A 17,628-nucleotide genomic window follows, 5' to 3' on the forward strand; every position below is an offset into this window, starting at 1 on the left:
GGTTGGTGCATAAGTACTAACTAGTGTGGCTTGCTTTATTCCATGGAAGGGTAGCTTCAGCATTATAAGTCGGTCATTAATTCATTTTGGTAAGATGGAGAGCTTATTCACCAAACTCGCCTTGACAGCGAATCCAACTCCAGACTCAGGACGTTCATCCGTGCCACGTCCACTCCAGAAAAAGGTGTAACCAGCTCCAACTTCAGTCAGTTGGCCAAACGAGTTTCACTTAGGGCTGCTATCTCTATCTTGTAGCGAGCAAGTTCTCATGCAATCAGGGTAGTTCTTCTCTCTGGTCTGTCATCCTCTGAACGATCCAATAGAGTGCATATGTTCCACGCCCCAAGAGTGAGTGGAACCTTTTCGGTTTTCTTTGTGCTTCGACCGCAAGAATTGGGTTTCGTCCAGCCGTGGTAAGCAGGTCGGGGTAGATGAAGAAGGCTTTGAGGGGGGCACCTCTACTAGCCCCTTTCTCATGCTATGGAGGTAAGCAGCGCAATCCTGAAGAGGTCCGCTTAGTCGCTCAGACGGCTGCCGGCATCCATTTCTGCTTCAGATCAATGGAAGACGATCATACGGCCTGAGCCACCTGCGTGCAGGTCTGCCACAACGGCTGCCAGTGCATCCACACCTGCCGCGTCGCATTTCGCCCATCGCCGCAGGACTTGCGCATGGGTGATGAAATAAATGACGTGTGAGTTGGATTAAAGTGAGGAAGAGTGTGCTGCGTCAACCTCACTCTCTCGTCCAGGCTCCACTTTGTAAAGTTGTAGGACGTAGTCTTCACATGCAATGGGTGGCAATCCCTGACTCACCGGGGGTTTGAGACCCGTCTGTTACCCTCATGCTGGTTTGGCCGGCCAGTCGAAGCCGTTGCCCGTGGTGTGGCCGCTGCGCATGCTACAGCATCTTGGAGCCACAAGTGAGAGCTGAGCACCAAGTGGAGACCAAAGGTGGACTAGCTACCCCCAAGGAAGTACGACTGCTACCCCAACCAGAGGTACTATTCCTCCATGAGCACCCCTTACACCACTTTATGACATACGTAAAGTGGAAATGTAGATAGTGTTGAGATCAATACGATTATTCATTCCTCCTTTAATTTCATTTTGTATAAGTATTTACTGTTGTGTTCAGATATAATTTGGGATGAATTATTTATTTAAGACTTAATTGGAATTACAAAATTATATCAATGTTATTAGTGTGAGTGTTTGTGATTTGGATTTTTAACTTAGCTTTAGAAGTTTTAGTCATATTGCTACGTTATCTGCTTTGTGACAGTTAAAAGTGTTTTTCAACTTTGTAACAACACGCGTCTTAATACTGAACGCCATTCGAGGCAGCTGGTAGTATCATTTTTATAAGTCTTTGATATGACTCGGATGGGGTTCGAAAGCGCGACCTCCTCTGTCCAAGGCGGACACTCTAACCACTTATGCCACCGGAGCGGTCTATATTATTAGTTCAATTTTACTTTACTAGTTGATTTTGCTTTTTCTATTACTTAATTTAAGACCACTGACTCGTAACAATATATACAAAAACATACCTACACATTTAGTTTAATATGCACAAATCTTTGTCAATATTCAGGGAATGCAACTATTACCCAGACATTTTATGTTTCCAACCTTCCACGTTACCCTCAAGTATAAATTTTGCATTAGGATATCAGTATAGTGGAGGGGCGTACGCCCGATAATACTTTATACAAATACCAGAAAATCTTAAACAAGTGTTGTACCTACAAGTCACGTGACTGCATTCATAGTAGCTGACGTCAATATGATTCTTTGGTAGAAATGATTCTAATAATGTCCACTTATATTCTCGTTACTTTAGTCGTTACAGTTATTGACATTTTATGTTTGTATCCATTTACAATATTTGCAAACTATTCACTCACTTCAAAAGCATTCCATGTAACCACATTAAAAGGGAAGTACTTGTCCGGGATGAAAGTTCATGAACATATTTTTCATTAGAATTAAGTCAAACCGTCGGAAAATCTACTGTTTGCTTTGGAGTAGACATTTAATCCCAGCTGTAAAGTTAGAATTAAAAAGCACTTTATGAGAGGATTCTTGTTGGATTTGAAAGACTCTTCAATATTAAAGGCACAAATAAATGATTTAATTCGCCCTTCTTGTCTTTCAGCATTGATTAGGAAACAGCACCTAATGCTGATTTAATTGAGACCATGAACAAACTCGGGCTGAGCGAGTGTTTATTCCGTATTATCAAGACAATTCATCGCGTGACATTGTAATGGGGAGGGAGAAAGAAAATGAATGTAAATACAACTCTCCGTATTGTATGCATTGATTCACCACCGTGCTGATGCATCAAAGAAAAAATCGTGTGTGATCAGGCATTATAATAAGATCAGACAAATACGCTTTGCCAATTTAAACTCCGTTGTGGTCTAAGCAGCTTTTGCACGTACAGCGATACAATCTTAGCATGACTGCTCGTTTGAAATGCAGGGTATTAAATCGAAAATTTGCAAGAAATAAAATTAAATCCACCAGCAAGCTTGGCACTTTTAGTTTAAATTAGTGCAAATATAAGATTATATTAACATGGTCTTAAATGTACATTTTGTGTTGCATGTGTTATGTAGCTTGATTTTGGAAAGAAGTTTTCTGCAAGAATGGATAACTCAGTACGAGGCTTCATTATGATTAATACAATATATCCACCCTAAACCAGAAACTAAAATGTCAGACATTCAGAGATCTTTTAGAAACTAAAACATTCAGCACATCCTTGACAAAGTCCGTTTGTTTAATACTGTGTGACATCAGTTGATTACATAAATCCTATCTTCGTACAATTTTGTCGACGTCTCTCACATTCCAAGGTATACTTACATTGTCATAAAAAAGAAAAAATGTCTCCCCTGAAATTATCCATTACCATTCTCTATGGAGTTTCTTTGGATTGTTTCGCAAACATTTCTAAATTGTCTGGTACTTTATAATAAGGATAGGTGTGTAAATCTTTGGAACGATTTTGGTCATTGATTAGCAATTTATTGTAGTAAACAGTGTCCTTTAATGATTATGTCTCTGCGCATCAACTATTTTATCACAAATTGACGAACAGTCATATATTATTCCTAGTCGCCAATAACGTTCGCCGCGCATATACCGATATAAATCATATTCCCGAAGAGACTTCCATTTGTCTTGCTTCAATCGCAGGGAGAATTTGAATTTAAATATTTTATTAATATTAATACATGGGCAATATTAACAAAAACAAAAAGCAATAAAAGAAGTACGACATATACTGTCCATGATGTATTCGCAAAACACTAGACGTTTTTGAATATCACATATACTCAATTTCTAGTCGATGTTGTTTTAGAAGCCAGATGCAAAAACAGTTTTAAAAAACAACATGTGCTACAATGACTGTCAATGACATCTTCACAACAATAACAACAACAACAACAACAAAGTTCAAAGATAAGAGCAAGAAGCTGTTAGAAAAGAGATCACAATTCTCATTGATCGCCTAATCATGTTTCAATGATGCAGTTCGAATTTATTGCTTTTTCGTCGATTGTAATACTGTTGAACAAATATCTGATAAAAATATTATCAATGCAATTTGCGACTTTTATCATTTACCTCGAAATAACATGGGCGATCATTGTTTACGATCCTTCGAAAGAAGTGATTAAATCGGTCTCACGTAGAATGTACTGTCTCTAATTTAAGTACACTTCCTAAGGTTATCAATCAAGCAGCCTACTATATTCGCCTTCATGGTATTGTATAAAGAAATGTACGTTAGATGTAGCCATATTTTCATTAGCTGCTCTCTTATTAAAAAAAAAAAAAAAGCCCTCCTGCAAAGACCGCTTTATACATGGGTGTGCCTCTTTAAATTGTCATCTCAGTCATTTTCTTCGAACAAAATATAAACGTTTAGAATAGCACTGCTAGATCTGCTGATAACTATCTTAATTAATATATATATATATATATATATATATATATATATATATATATATATATATATTCGGTTTCCTTTTCAGAATTCATTGGAAAATGAATTTAAAGCAGGAGCAGACTTTCTACACGAAAGTAGCTGTTTTCAGCTTGATATGGCAAATGTACTTTGAGAGCCAAGAGCGCCACCTGGAGAGCAATTGATAAATTCAGGTGTCTAAGTAAACTAAAACCTTTTTCCAAAATTTTAAGAGTATCTTTCTACAGGAAGGTATTTTTACAAGGGTGCGTAGGGTAGACTATGTGCCCCGGATGTAATTTAGATATTCGGACACGGGAAATGTTAATAAACACATTTTCAGCCTGGAATTGCCTGATAGATACTAAAATTAACATTTCTGCATGATAAAAAAATCAGTTCTTTTTCCCATACTATGATTCCGGGGTTCGTTTCAATTTTTATTCAGCATAGAAAATCACAGATTAATTTTCAAAGTTCATCTTTGTAACTTAAGACAAAACATAATGTTTTCAATGTATATTAATATTTTAACATCATGACATTTTCATGAAAGAAATAAACAAAAATATTTTTTTTCGAGAAAATACTTGCCACTGCTTTCTATTAACACCTGCTTTAAAGATGTTAAGATTAAGTGTAGACATATACTTATTAATCTAATGTTTTACGTTTTCCTATTTATTAACACATCTTTATAAGAAGCTGTAGTAAAATTATATATTTATCAAGTATGTAAGTTGTGACAGTGATGGCTGAGAATTTGTTTTAGCATTCTTTGTCGATGCTTGAAATTTAACTTATACGAGCGACCATGGTTGGCAACTATTATCCTGAATCATTCATCGTATTTTCAATTCCAACTGCGCTATATGGTACATCATCCTGCACGTGGAAACTTGCGACAAGTTGCTCCAATGTCTCGCTTTTTCTCCGTGCTCTGTGAAGACGCGCATCACGTGCTAGTCGAAATCTTTTCAAATATTCGTCATAGTCCTCCTTCGTAAGAATCAATCTCCCATCTGGAGTCACTTCCCCTATTTTCATGCTCACCATTGGCTTTGTCAACATCTTCAATTCCGGTAATGAATTCAACCTTTCCACGAATTTTGGTTTTTCTTTTAAATCGATAATTTCTGTCTTTGGTATATGCTTTGCAAGTTGTGTTTCAAAAGTGTACTCTTTCGACTCTTTTCCATCAGCTGCCTTCCCTTTAGGCTCATTTTTCATTTTTGTCTTTATTCTTCTATGTAGTATCATAGTTTTTACAGTGTTATTAAATTCCGAACCATGTACATCAGAATCAAACACATCTGAATTTAAATTTAGTCTAATTTCTGTTTGCTTCTTGTTTGATATCATTTCGAATGTTGTATCAATGGAATGCTCAAGACAATCCTTGTTTACTCTCGGACCCGAATTTGGATTTTCTGCAAGAGTTTCTTCGTTTGTCCCATGGTAAAGTTTCAAAACACTTCTATGAATTTCTCTCGTGTGTTTTCCCTCCGTACCAAAATCAGTTTTGATTTTGTTCCTTTGCTTGACCCGCTCTGCCATTTTTTGCAAGAAAAGAACCCGCTTTGTTTCATATCCAGAGAAAAAAGATTTTTCGGCAATTTCGATGGCTCTTATTTGCTTTCTGTGATTTCGCATCAGCTTGATTTGAACTTGATTTAACTTTCTTGAACGCATTACTTCGAACAGGTCTCGATCTTTCAAGAAAGTGTCTCTCAATTTTGCAGGACTTAATCGCGACATCGTCATTTGTTCTCATACATGCCCAGGTAATGATATTCTGTATGGCACACAGAACTTAATATGAATTTCTTCCCTTCGTACCATTTCTGATCATAAGCTGAATATGCGATTCCATTCTTGTACAAGTCACACATTATAATTGCGTTTGGTTCCTTATAACATTGTCAGGTAATGTTAGCCTTCTGCCACTTGTACCCGCCTGACAGAATTTGCAGTCATACGTACATACTTATCCAATTTCCCTGTGATAATGTGACCCGATTGGTGAATTTACATATTAAATCCTTGGGCAAATAAAGTACTTGAAATTTCCATTGACAATAAAACAACTGTAGATAGGTCCACTTTCAATACTCTAAGTCATTGATTTCCTCACTTGACACTTCTGATCTGTATTATTTGCCAAACAAATATCCTCCATTATTACTGTCTCATTTATTGAACAGATATTTGTATGGGTCATGCTCACAAATATTTATGAAACGCCATGGCGTCCTTGGAAAATGTCAATATGATGCTTGTGATCACTCAGTGTAAAATTGATTGAAGCAAATTTTTAATGAGGCTGACGTCATTCACACATTATGCTTGATTTTAAGTCTATCAAAACAGTGCTTTTTGTTGTTAAATGTTGAATGGCTCAAAGAAAATTAAAGCAGCAAATCGAACTAGTATTATATAACAATTGTCAAGTCTGATCCGACATAGCCTAAATTACCTCCTCCTGACCAATTCAATAAAGACGCGACTGTGGTATTAATATCGCTCCAAACTGAGATTGTCTCCAAACAAAAGATAAACTGGTGTTGCTATGGATAAAAAAAGTTGTTTAAAAAGTATCCCATCAGTTTTATCCTAAACTGCATAAAGCATCCGGCATCAGTAAAACATCAATACGAAGTAAACAAATGAGTAGAAAATGAAAATGGTTGATCTGGGTATTTTGTGAAGCATATAATTGATGTGAGATGTCACTTAGCAGTCGTCGAAAAGGTTTGACTGCCGCTGGAAAATGGTCGATCAATGTCTGTTTCGAAGGGCTGGCTAGGCGGCTGTATCTACAGTCTCTGCAGTCGTTGAAATCGCTCAGGCAATATTAAAATCGTTATAAATGAGTTTGAAAATAAATTATTCATATGAAGAATGAAGTTAATGGCAGCAATGTCAATAACTGTATAGGAAATATGAAATGTAACTCATCAAAAATATATGATGCGGTTTTGTTGTGTGCTACGCGCAACAACAAAAAAAAAACGGCATTCAAAGGAAAATAGCTTAATCAAAAAGTGGAGAATGGTAAGTCTCGAAACCCCATTGTTAATTTTAAATTGCTCAGCTAGTATATATACATATGTATATATATAATTCCTGATCGTAATCACCGAAGGCGAGTATTATTTTGAGACAATTTGAAGAATCGAACTATTGGATCGATTTTATTTATAATATACTTGTTTATCGTTTTCGCAAAATAACATCTGCTTCCGATCGAGTGAATCTTTGAAACACGATTACGAAATACATACAAAATTAATTAAATGTGTTTACCATCAGTCGAATTTTAGAGCACTATTGTCGTTTATACGAAGTGCAACAGTAGCTGCCTTCGTCACATGCGAGTTGCTTAATTTTAAGGAGACCTGGTCTGTGCACCGAGGCATAACTTTAACAAAAATCATAAGAGTTAAACATAATAAGTGTGCGCATGCGAGAATCCTACAATCAAACTACCTGTTCAGAAAACATTCCTACTTACAAGGAAGTTCTAATTTTGGTCGTAATGTTGCGAGTGCCCCTTGTAATTCGGGAACAAAAATGGCATCTTGACGATTAAAATGTCATTTAGTACGCCCTAAATCCAATTTAAGTCGAATAGATCCGCGCATTATTTACATATTGTTTTATGAAGGATAATAAATTTGTTACTGGAATAGAAGTTTTAACATTCATTTTACACAGAATATAGCTAAGAATTACGGATACTCGAAAACTGGGTAGTATCGGTGTAAATTATGCATGACACGCTTTCGAATTGTAACATATGGGTTGTAAATGCATAAATATCTGATGAAATCTTGTGCTTGGTTTTCATGTTTATTTAACTTATCCGTAGAATCACGACAGCTTTCGCTTCTTTTATAGTTGTAAGTTCTTGTACGCTCGCAATATCACTGGATTTAGAGCCCAGTATAAATTAATTCTTTTCCTTTTTCCTGACATTAAAAGTTTCTTAAATAGTTTCACAGGATTACTGTACTATTAATTCTTTTCAGGAAAGACTCTCTCTCTCTCTCTCTCTCTCTCTCTCTCTCTCTGTGCGCCCCCTTTGAAATAAGTTATATAACCGGAATACTGCTTAGATGGTCTTAACAAGAAATATTATCATTGTCTATAGAAAAGAGTCCAATTTGTCCATTTAACCATGGACTTATAAGGCAAAAATTAAGGCACCTTGTATGGTCAGTTGTATGGAATATACGAAATGTTTGTCTCTGAAGGCATCAGATTGTAAAATGTACCATTCCCGACATTTATATTTTTTCAGATAATTGAAAATAAACATATAAAAGAGTTTTTGACACTCTTTTGATTCCAAAGTGTGCATGCCAGTATTATGGAAATTTCCAGATGTTGTTCATGGATCTAAGCTTTTCTCATGTTTAGCCTGAGGTGTACACCATTAATACGCTATACACTGACGCAATGATTGAAAAAATAAAATTGCCATTTTAAAGTTTGCGGGCATCGTACTTCCGGTAAGCTACCTGGGTGGTACCTTTGGTAAAACTATGACATTTTCAAAATTTGTAAAAGTTAAATATTTCAGGGTAAACCAAAAATGAATCATTTGGTCTTTACAACTGAAATAGCGGTTTAGTTATTAAGATGTATCCTCATAAACTCAGATATATGCACGAAGCTTTATCTTTATATGAGTATGGTACTTCAGTCACATGACCTTACATTTGTCACCTTATAACATCATTCGAAACTCCATTCAGACAGATGGCTTAAGATAGACTGTACTCTGAAGCAAACAACATTGTCAATTTAACGGATTGAGATTTTCTTAAAGATACATATGGCGATTGAACCACTTTGACATGTCTTGTAGCACATATTCTTACTCTTTGACTTGTCTTGTAGCACATATTCTTACTCTTAGACTTTGTTTGTATCACATATTCTTACTCTTTGACTTGTCTTGTATCACATACTCTTATTCTTAGAATATCAGTAAAACTTCACTTCAAGACATTAGGTACTGAGGTAAAAGTTAACTCAAAGCACTAAACAATGGCATGACTCGTTGTTTCGACAAGTTTGGTCACAAACGGAAATGTTCGTGTTGAAAAGTGAGGGCCTCCAACTTTCCACCAACATTTTATTAGCGGCGTAAATCCTTAATTTATATCTACTTTTGATTTTTGTCTTCCTGGTTTAAGTTAATGGTGTGATATTTTGCCCAAAATTTGATAGCAAGCACGTGCATAAAACTGTTGCCTGTTCAGTCTGTTCAGTTCAATCTGTTCAATGTTTCAAATCAGTTGGAAGTTTGTACCTTCACAACATTAGACTTTTGATGATCAACATTCCGTCTTAAGTGTAAGTCACAAGTTTATGATATCTTTGTGAACTGCACCTTATCGTTCACATACATCAGTTGCAATTTCTGTTTATAATCGTATATCTTTGATTTTTTTAATAACACGTTGCAATTTCGAGTATATCGCATTTCAGAAAGATTTAATTTCTCACTGCCCACAACTGATAACACCACGTAACATTAAACGTCTGTGAAGATGACTGGGGATCTGTATTGAGGACGTTGCAAAGCAAGGATGCAACCAACACTAAAATTCCGAGATATAGCATTCCGAAATATAGCATGTAAGTGCTGTATGAATCTAGTAGTAGATCTATATTCATAACAAACTGAAGTAGAGGTACAGTATGACAAGTAATAAATAGTCTACTTATAGATTTCCGAACATGTTTCGCTCGTGTCTGTGTGTATGTGTGTTTGTGTATGTGATATGGATTTTTAACGTAGCTTTAACATTTTTCAGTCATATCGTTACGATGTATGCAGTGTGGCAGATGATAGTGATGTCTAATAAAGACAGGGGCATCATGTTGCAGACATGTAGCATGGTGTCCCATCCAGTCACATTATTCTGATACCAGACCGACCAGCCCTAATACTAACCTCTCAATGCTGAGCACCTATCCAGGTAGCTGTTAGTACTATTTTTATAAGTCTTTGGCATGACTCCGCCGGGATTCGAACCCGCGACCTCCCACAATCGAGGCGGACGCTCTAACCACTAGGCCATCGGAGCGGTCCGCTTTGTCCATGTAATGTTTTGCATACACAAAGTTTATTGATAAACGAGAAGAAAAACAGATTAATAGAATTTGTTTTTCTAGACATTTTCACTACATATTTAAAGACCGCATTACCACACGTTCCACTGTGTAATTCATTAATATTGGGTGCCTAACTCAGAAAGTTTAAAAACTATATTATAACGATATTTGTTTTTTTGAAATGAAAACTGACATAATGCAAATGAAGTACTCCAATTGTTTAAGGTAAGCACTATTTTAAGAAACATTTATACCTGCATCTGATCCACCTGCCAATCTCCTCAGGTACTCAATACTCTACTAAAATACCCAATCATTGATCTGACAGTCTGGTAGATTACATCTATCTCATCAGATATTAATCTTAGTTCAAATTAAATGAATTAGGTGATATGTATATATATATATATATATATATATATATATATATATATATATATATATATATATATATATATATATATATATATATATATATATATATGTATGTATGTTAGGTTATGTATGTATGTTGTATGTATGTATGTATGTATGTATGTATGTATGTATGTATGTATGTATGTATGTTAGGTACATGTAATATATCTGTTTGGATTACTTAAATTACACGAAAAAGCTTCCAAAACATATATTTCATTGTGCATAATGAATGCTGATAGCAAAGTAAAATATTTATTGAAATAGATAAACCGCTCTAAATTACATAATATTTTTTTTTTAGAACCATAATTACAATAATTTTGAAATCATTCAGTAAGATTTGTTTTAAATTATTTTGTCATTTAAAATATAAATCTTCTGCGTGCGTGTTCGTGTAAAATAATTAATTTCCTTTTCAATATGTTATTCTTTTATTTTGTTCATTGTGTCTTTATTTTCTCTGCAAGAAATCTTGTGAAGACAACACATTTTTCATTAATATATAACAAACTTCAAAGCATCTTCCGGTCAATGGATCCGTAACCATCCATCGTGACACATTATATGTGCTGGTATTTTTTGTATCTGTTTTTGTTCTTTTTCATGATGGTATTTACCTTTCCGATATTCTTTTCCTGACGTTATTTACCTTTCTGATATACCATTATCAAATGTTCGATAGCATCGTTAAGTGACCTTGAAGAACGCAGTGATTTTTCCCTGTTGAATCAATTCAAACCTTTCGAAAGAAATGGACGCAAGCTGGGACACATTCAATCGCTGATTTATCAAGTCTTTTATGGTTTGTAAGTAACCGCACGAGTTCTGTTTTGATGTATGTCGAACACATCGGCGTCTTTCTTTAGCATATAATGTATTCAAACCAAAATACTGCACTGCATGGATCATTATTATGTATTTTCAAAGTTATAGCTCTCAAGCCGTCCACATGGCATATATAAATTAATTGCACAATGAATCAACTATATTACAAAATGGGCCATCCATAAATAACGTCACGCGATTTTGGCCGGTTTTTGACCCCTACCCCCACTCGTCACACATTTCTTAAACAAATTCCTTCCCCTCGTCACACATCGTCACAAATGTGTAAACCCCTCCCCCCCCCAGGTGCGTGACGTCATTTATGGACGGCCCCAAAGTCAGTATTACAGCAAGCAAATTAGATACACACTAAACACTTGTACTAAATATTTTGCTATCATACAAAATGACACTGCCGACATAACTTAAGCAAATTATAAATATTGTAACTAACTGTTGTCTCCCTTCACGAAATTGAACGCTAAATTTATCATTTAGGCATGTTTCTATGTTTCTAGCGATAAACTAGCAGAATGGTTAATTTAAATTTGCCTTCCACAGATATTGTGTCTACTCCCTCTCTGTCGACCATTCTGGACATTGGTAACAGTTATTTAAGCATCTTGTTACGTAAGAATAAAGTTGCTTGGCTGGAATCATCCCTTCCAATTCACCTTCACCATCAAGTGTATTGAATCCTGAATAATCTAACATCATCATCGTCACAGATTTTTAAAATATTATTTTTATCTCGCAAGATCTTTTACTTAAGAGAAATAAAAAAGAAATTGAGTGGATTAAGCACAAAGGTGGGAATAACATACCTTAAATTAAATATATTATAAAAGGTACCATGTGTTCGCATAAGGCTCTTTGTCGCGTGAAAATTGGAAACCAAAACATAAAAATGTCGCATCCATAAAACATGGAAGAACTTGAAAATGTTCCTAGAGCACATTCGGACGGAGAAACAAAGATCATATTATACATTATATGACATATCATATAATGCCAGGGCATTATATCAGTGGCGTACAAAAAGGGTTGCGGGGGGTGGTGGGCGATCCGCCACGGGTGATAGTCAGAACTGGGGGAGGACACATCGGGAGAGATTACTAAATGACTAAAAAGTAAAAAGGTATTTCCTCCTTGTTTTATATATATATATATTATTTTACAGTTTATTTTTGAAGTTAATGATGAACAAAATACCGAGCGAAGCAGAAAGCTCTTTAATAGGTGCATTTCTGATTTAAGGCCAAGCTATATACTCTATAACCAAAATTGCATCCATTAATCAACTATCAAAATAAATTTACAAGATATTTTAACAATACAAGGTCTCTTCTATATGGCCACGATGACCAATGAGGAAAACATTGGAGAATCATTTTCTTAAAGTACTTTTTCCATGCAAAACTACGAAACTGTAGAGCACCACCAGAAGCAACATAAAATTATTGCTCGCAATCCATAAGTTCTCAGGTCGGTAGCGTAGCAGCATCCCAAGAATCCCGCTCCCACCCCCTTCTGTAACAGCACGGGGGATATGGGCTGGGTGTGAATGTCCCAGGCCCTAATTCCCATCAATCATATTTTTTTAATTCGAAGGTCACTAGAATTACGTTTTGCTGTGGTTGGTGGTGGATGGAATTTCTTGCTATGCCACTTTGTCAGTCGCCCGACTTTTGGTATTAAATTAAATCACTCAGATCTTTTAAGATCGTCTCTATCAAAGAAATACATATCTTCATGTAAAATCTTTTACTTGACTTCTAAAACCCGGTCCAACACAACTTGGTTAAATTTTGGTGAAAGTGTCCTGACATAAAGGGTCTCTAAGCTTGCACAAATGATGTCCTCAAACATGGTAAGGTTAATAAAAAAGGAAAACCATTTATCGACTTCTTTTCCAAAGACCCTGTCCAAAATTTGTCAAAATTTGACAAAAATCCATCCTAACATAGAAATCGTTCAAGTGGATGGCAACCGTTACAAACATTTAAAATCTTTAAACATTGCTAATAAAAGTTTAATAAATTTTGACAATTTTAACAAAAATGCTCCTTTAGCAGTCTTCAAATCTGGTGATATGATGCCAATCGAATACGGACCGGGTTTCTAAAATTCAAGAAACTTTAAACGATTTATTCTCAAAATTCTCTTTCTAGAATGGACCAAATTTAAAGGAAAATATCCTCAACTAGGAGTAATTTCTTTTTGTTGAAATGATCACGATCTGCTGACAATTATGGCGACCGTTACAAAAATAGAAGAAAACAAAAAAGAAAAAAGTTCTTCCACAATCAGCTCTTCACCATTTGATCCAATCTGAAAGAACGCAATCCAGCATAGAGGTCTTTCATTGTATACAAAAAGACACCGCTGTGCCATCTAATGAAGCCTCTATTATAAAAATCGTAAAACCATTTAACGACATTCTTCTCAAAACCTGCTGTCCAGAATTTGACAAGATCGTAGAGAAAGCATTTCACGTAAAGTTCTTTAAAGTTTATATCAATGATCTCGATTTGCCGTCAGATAAGGCTGCGGTTATTCAAAATACGACAAACTTTAAATTCTCAGACATCGTTTAGCAGGATTTGACTCGAAATATGCAGTTGTTACTTAAAGCAGAAGAAAAAAGAATATTTTAAAGACTTCATGTCGTTGTTGTTCTTGTTGTAGGGTTTAACGCAATTTTTCAGCACACGATAGACTATACATGATTGCCAGTATTAATGCTGGATGATGAACCCGGGAAAACCTCCGGAAAGAACCACGGACCCAGGAGAAGCTACTGGCAGGCTTTCTCACATAACTACATTGGCCGAATCTGAGACTCGAACCCACGCAGACAAAGGTGAGATGACAGTGATACGTAACGGCGAGCTTTTTAGACCACTCAGCCACTCGGAGCCGCCAGACTTCATGTCAAACCTCGCTCAATAGAAGTTTGCCAAATTTGCCAGAAAGCAACGGCTTTCAATTTATTTTAAAAATTCCTCCTGCAAGCCATAAAATATGGCAACCATTACAACAACAACAAAAATAATAATACTTTAAACGTTTTTAAAATGACACACTGCAACCGCCCCTCAACCCCCAACTGACACACAATCAACAGAAATTGGCCAACATTGACTGAAAGTATCCTGGCACGAAGGGATTTAAATTCATGCAAGTGGTGATGGTCCTTTGTCAAACTGACCACTGTTACCAAAAATATAAACAGACAGGACAAAGTTAGTCTCAAACGCCGCTGAAGAGATTTTGACAGAAAAGTGTCCTAACCTGCATTACTTTCGGAATTATACAAATTGTGTCGATGTGCCAAAAAATATTGCCACCATCGCTGGAAACAGAAAAACAAAAACTTTACCTCCCAAAAATTCGCCCAACAGAATTTGACCAACGTTAACAGAAAGCATCCAGGCATAAAGGTCTTTCAATACTGGAAATAGTAACCTGATGTACCAATCAAATATGGATGAAGATACAAACGACAGAGAAGCCTTGAAACTATTAAGCAGTCATCAGCGCTGGTAGAAATCTGTACACCTACTGATCCACCAGAGAAAAATTTATTAATTTACTGACCTACATTCTTTTTGGGAAACTGCTATTGCATTTTTTTATTATTTTCTTTGGGGGAATTAGGCAGATACCAGACAGATCAGCAGTCTCAGGCTCACATGGGCCTCTAGTTCAAATGCATACAATAATCAAACCACCCACCCATGTATTCATCAATCGATCCTTTCATTACTACGCCTTGACCATGTCAAGGGTATGCATACATGGTTATTTGAAATATATGAAGAAAAAAATACATGGAATGAGGCAGTCAGGGACACACCAACTTTCACTTCAGCCTGAAGTAAACAAAACTTATAGCAAAAAATCGAGATCTAATTTATCGAATAAATATTTTAATAAATGTAGTATTATATTATTTACAAATACGCGCTTTATTGTTATTATTATTATTATTATTATTATTATGTTTATGTTTATTATTATTATTATGTTTAGTAGTAGTATTAGTAGTATCAGTAGTAGTAGTAGTTGTTATTATTATTGTAGTAGTAGTAGTTCCATGGGCGTTCGCACAAATTTTTCCAGGGCGGGCCAAATCCAAACTTAAAGCGATATATTTATACACTGCACGTAGCCGCCGATCCAATATATCCACGTGTCCTATTTCATGAAAAACGAAAAGAAAATACACAGTGCATAATAAACAAATCCAACAAACATTTTTCATAACTAGTTGCTTTTTATATGTAAGCGACTAGTTAGATTTGTGTGTGACTATGACCGCTTTTTGATAGATCGAAAGACGAGGACGAGGATGAACACAAATACGGAGTGGATAACCAGTACTTTATGTCCTGTTACTCTCTATCCACAACCATATTTTTTAAAAAAATCTGACAAACTGATAGATTTTTTTATTATTTGAGCAACGGATTACAAGATAAATTAAATATGTCTGTACAAAATATCATGAGAAATGATAATGACTTTACTGTTGCTTGAAAAGCTATTATGAGTCATATTCATTTGAAATATACTAACTGTGGTAGCTATTTACTGTTCCTGACTAGATCAATACCATAATAACTAGAAATAAAATCCAATACTAAGAACAACAACATTGCAACTGGAAATATGACCTTATACAAAGAACAGTAACAAATACATGAGTAATAAACCCAAGAAAATTAAAATTCCCCGACCATTGATAATAAATTATAAGCTTGTAAACCAAACCTGAAAATCTACGATTTATACTATAACCGTAATTGTTTGAAAACTTATCGCTGCCTCAAAAGCTAAGAACGTATGCAAAATGGCCTTCCATTCAACTTGGAGTAATTCCTTGCTGTGATTCATGTTTCTATATTTACAAGTAAGACCAATATAATATTGGCAATGCGGTTAGTTTTTATTTAAAATCTGTGAATTCATGAAAAAGTTCTTATTAACTGCGGTTTTAAATAGACTATTAACACAGATTAGCTGACCATGTATGGCAATACTAGCAACCATTTTACAGCCATTTACAATGAATCAAATTACGGTCACCACCTTTAAGCAATGTTATCCTCACACGCATGTTTTTCAAATGTTAAGTCAAGAAAATAACTGATTTTTAAATATAGTTTTTGGCAAAATGCACTCTTACACTATTACTTCTGATGTTCAGCTTTTAATATAATTTTATAAAATAAGCACTTTTTTAAAACAAATAAATCAATGACACGCACTTAGTATGCATAATAGAAAACATGAGTATACAATTATTCTCAGTTGGATGGGTAAGACTGCATACGTAAGGTCCCCTTTAGTACACTAATTCTGTACGGATCCGGAACAGGATGATATAAGAAATGTATGCACTTGATTGATAATTATTTTCGCCTTTTCTGCAAGAGAAATAAGTTTATAAAAACACAGTCGAAAGGGGACTCAACTCCAAGTACTCTCGCATACATACATGCAGTACTGTAGTCACCGCACTAGTGCATCTTGACTGTCTAATGGAAGAAAACTGTCATCCTACCAAACGTACACATACTAAAATTTGTATTCGTTATGGAATTACGTAAGAAAATATCTACAAACATTTTCCAGGCTCAGGTTATTTCATCTTTGAATTCCAGTATATTTTCAATTTATATTAATTGCGCTTACACACATTCACACAAAAGCATGCATGGTTGTTATTGTTGTTGTTATAGGGTTTAACGCCATTTTTCAACACAAGATATGCTATACATGGTGGCCAGTAAAAATGGTGGAGGAAGAACCCGGGAAAAAGCCGGAAAGAACCACCTACCTACGAGAAGTTCCTGGCAAGCTTTCTCATGTAACCACATTGGCCGAATCCGAGACTCTAAATCACACAGACAGAGGAGAGATGGCAGTGATCAGTAACGGTGAGTGCTTTAGACCACTCGGCCCTACCCCTCCCCCTCCCCTCCAAGCATGCATGGACGCACACACATATATGAACAATTTCATAGTCTTCCTCTGCAATCGAGAACGATATAAAAGAAAATGTAATTTCTTAAACATAAAGTAAAAAATTAAAGGACGTCTAAATATTAAGGATGAGCAATCCAACCCTTAGAAACGTAGTACCCACCAACGGAGATATTTAGGAGCAGCTCTTCACTGTCTATTAGATTATTTCTGTCTTGATTTATATGCATGGGATGGCGGGCGAAGAATAAATGCGAATTTATATTAAAACAGAATGTT

At 35.5% G+C, this 17,628-nt stretch overlaps 1 long non-coding RNA gene across 1 annotated transcript; it reads right to left on the reverse strand.

The window, feature by feature from the left end:
• Positions 1-15,797: 15,797 nt before the first annotated feature.
• On the reverse strand, positions 15,798-17,621 carry LOC149807533 (uncharacterized). The gene is made up of 2 exons (XR_016422843.1): positions 17,204-17,621; positions 15,798-16,790 (listed from the first exon to the last, which is right to left on the reverse strand). It is a non-coding gene; the product is annotated as an uncharacterized LOC149807533 (long non-coding RNA).
• Between the last annotated feature and the right edge of the window lie 7 nt (positions 17,622-17,628).

This window comes from Sinohyriopsis cumingii, chromosome 1 (genome assembly GCF_028554795.1).
Source record: "Sinohyriopsis cumingii isolate HCF-2022 chromosome 1, ASM2855479v2, whole genome shotgun sequence".
Taxonomy (NCBI): Eukaryota; Metazoa; Mollusca; class Bivalvia; order Unionida; family Unionidae; genus Sinohyriopsis; species Sinohyriopsis cumingii.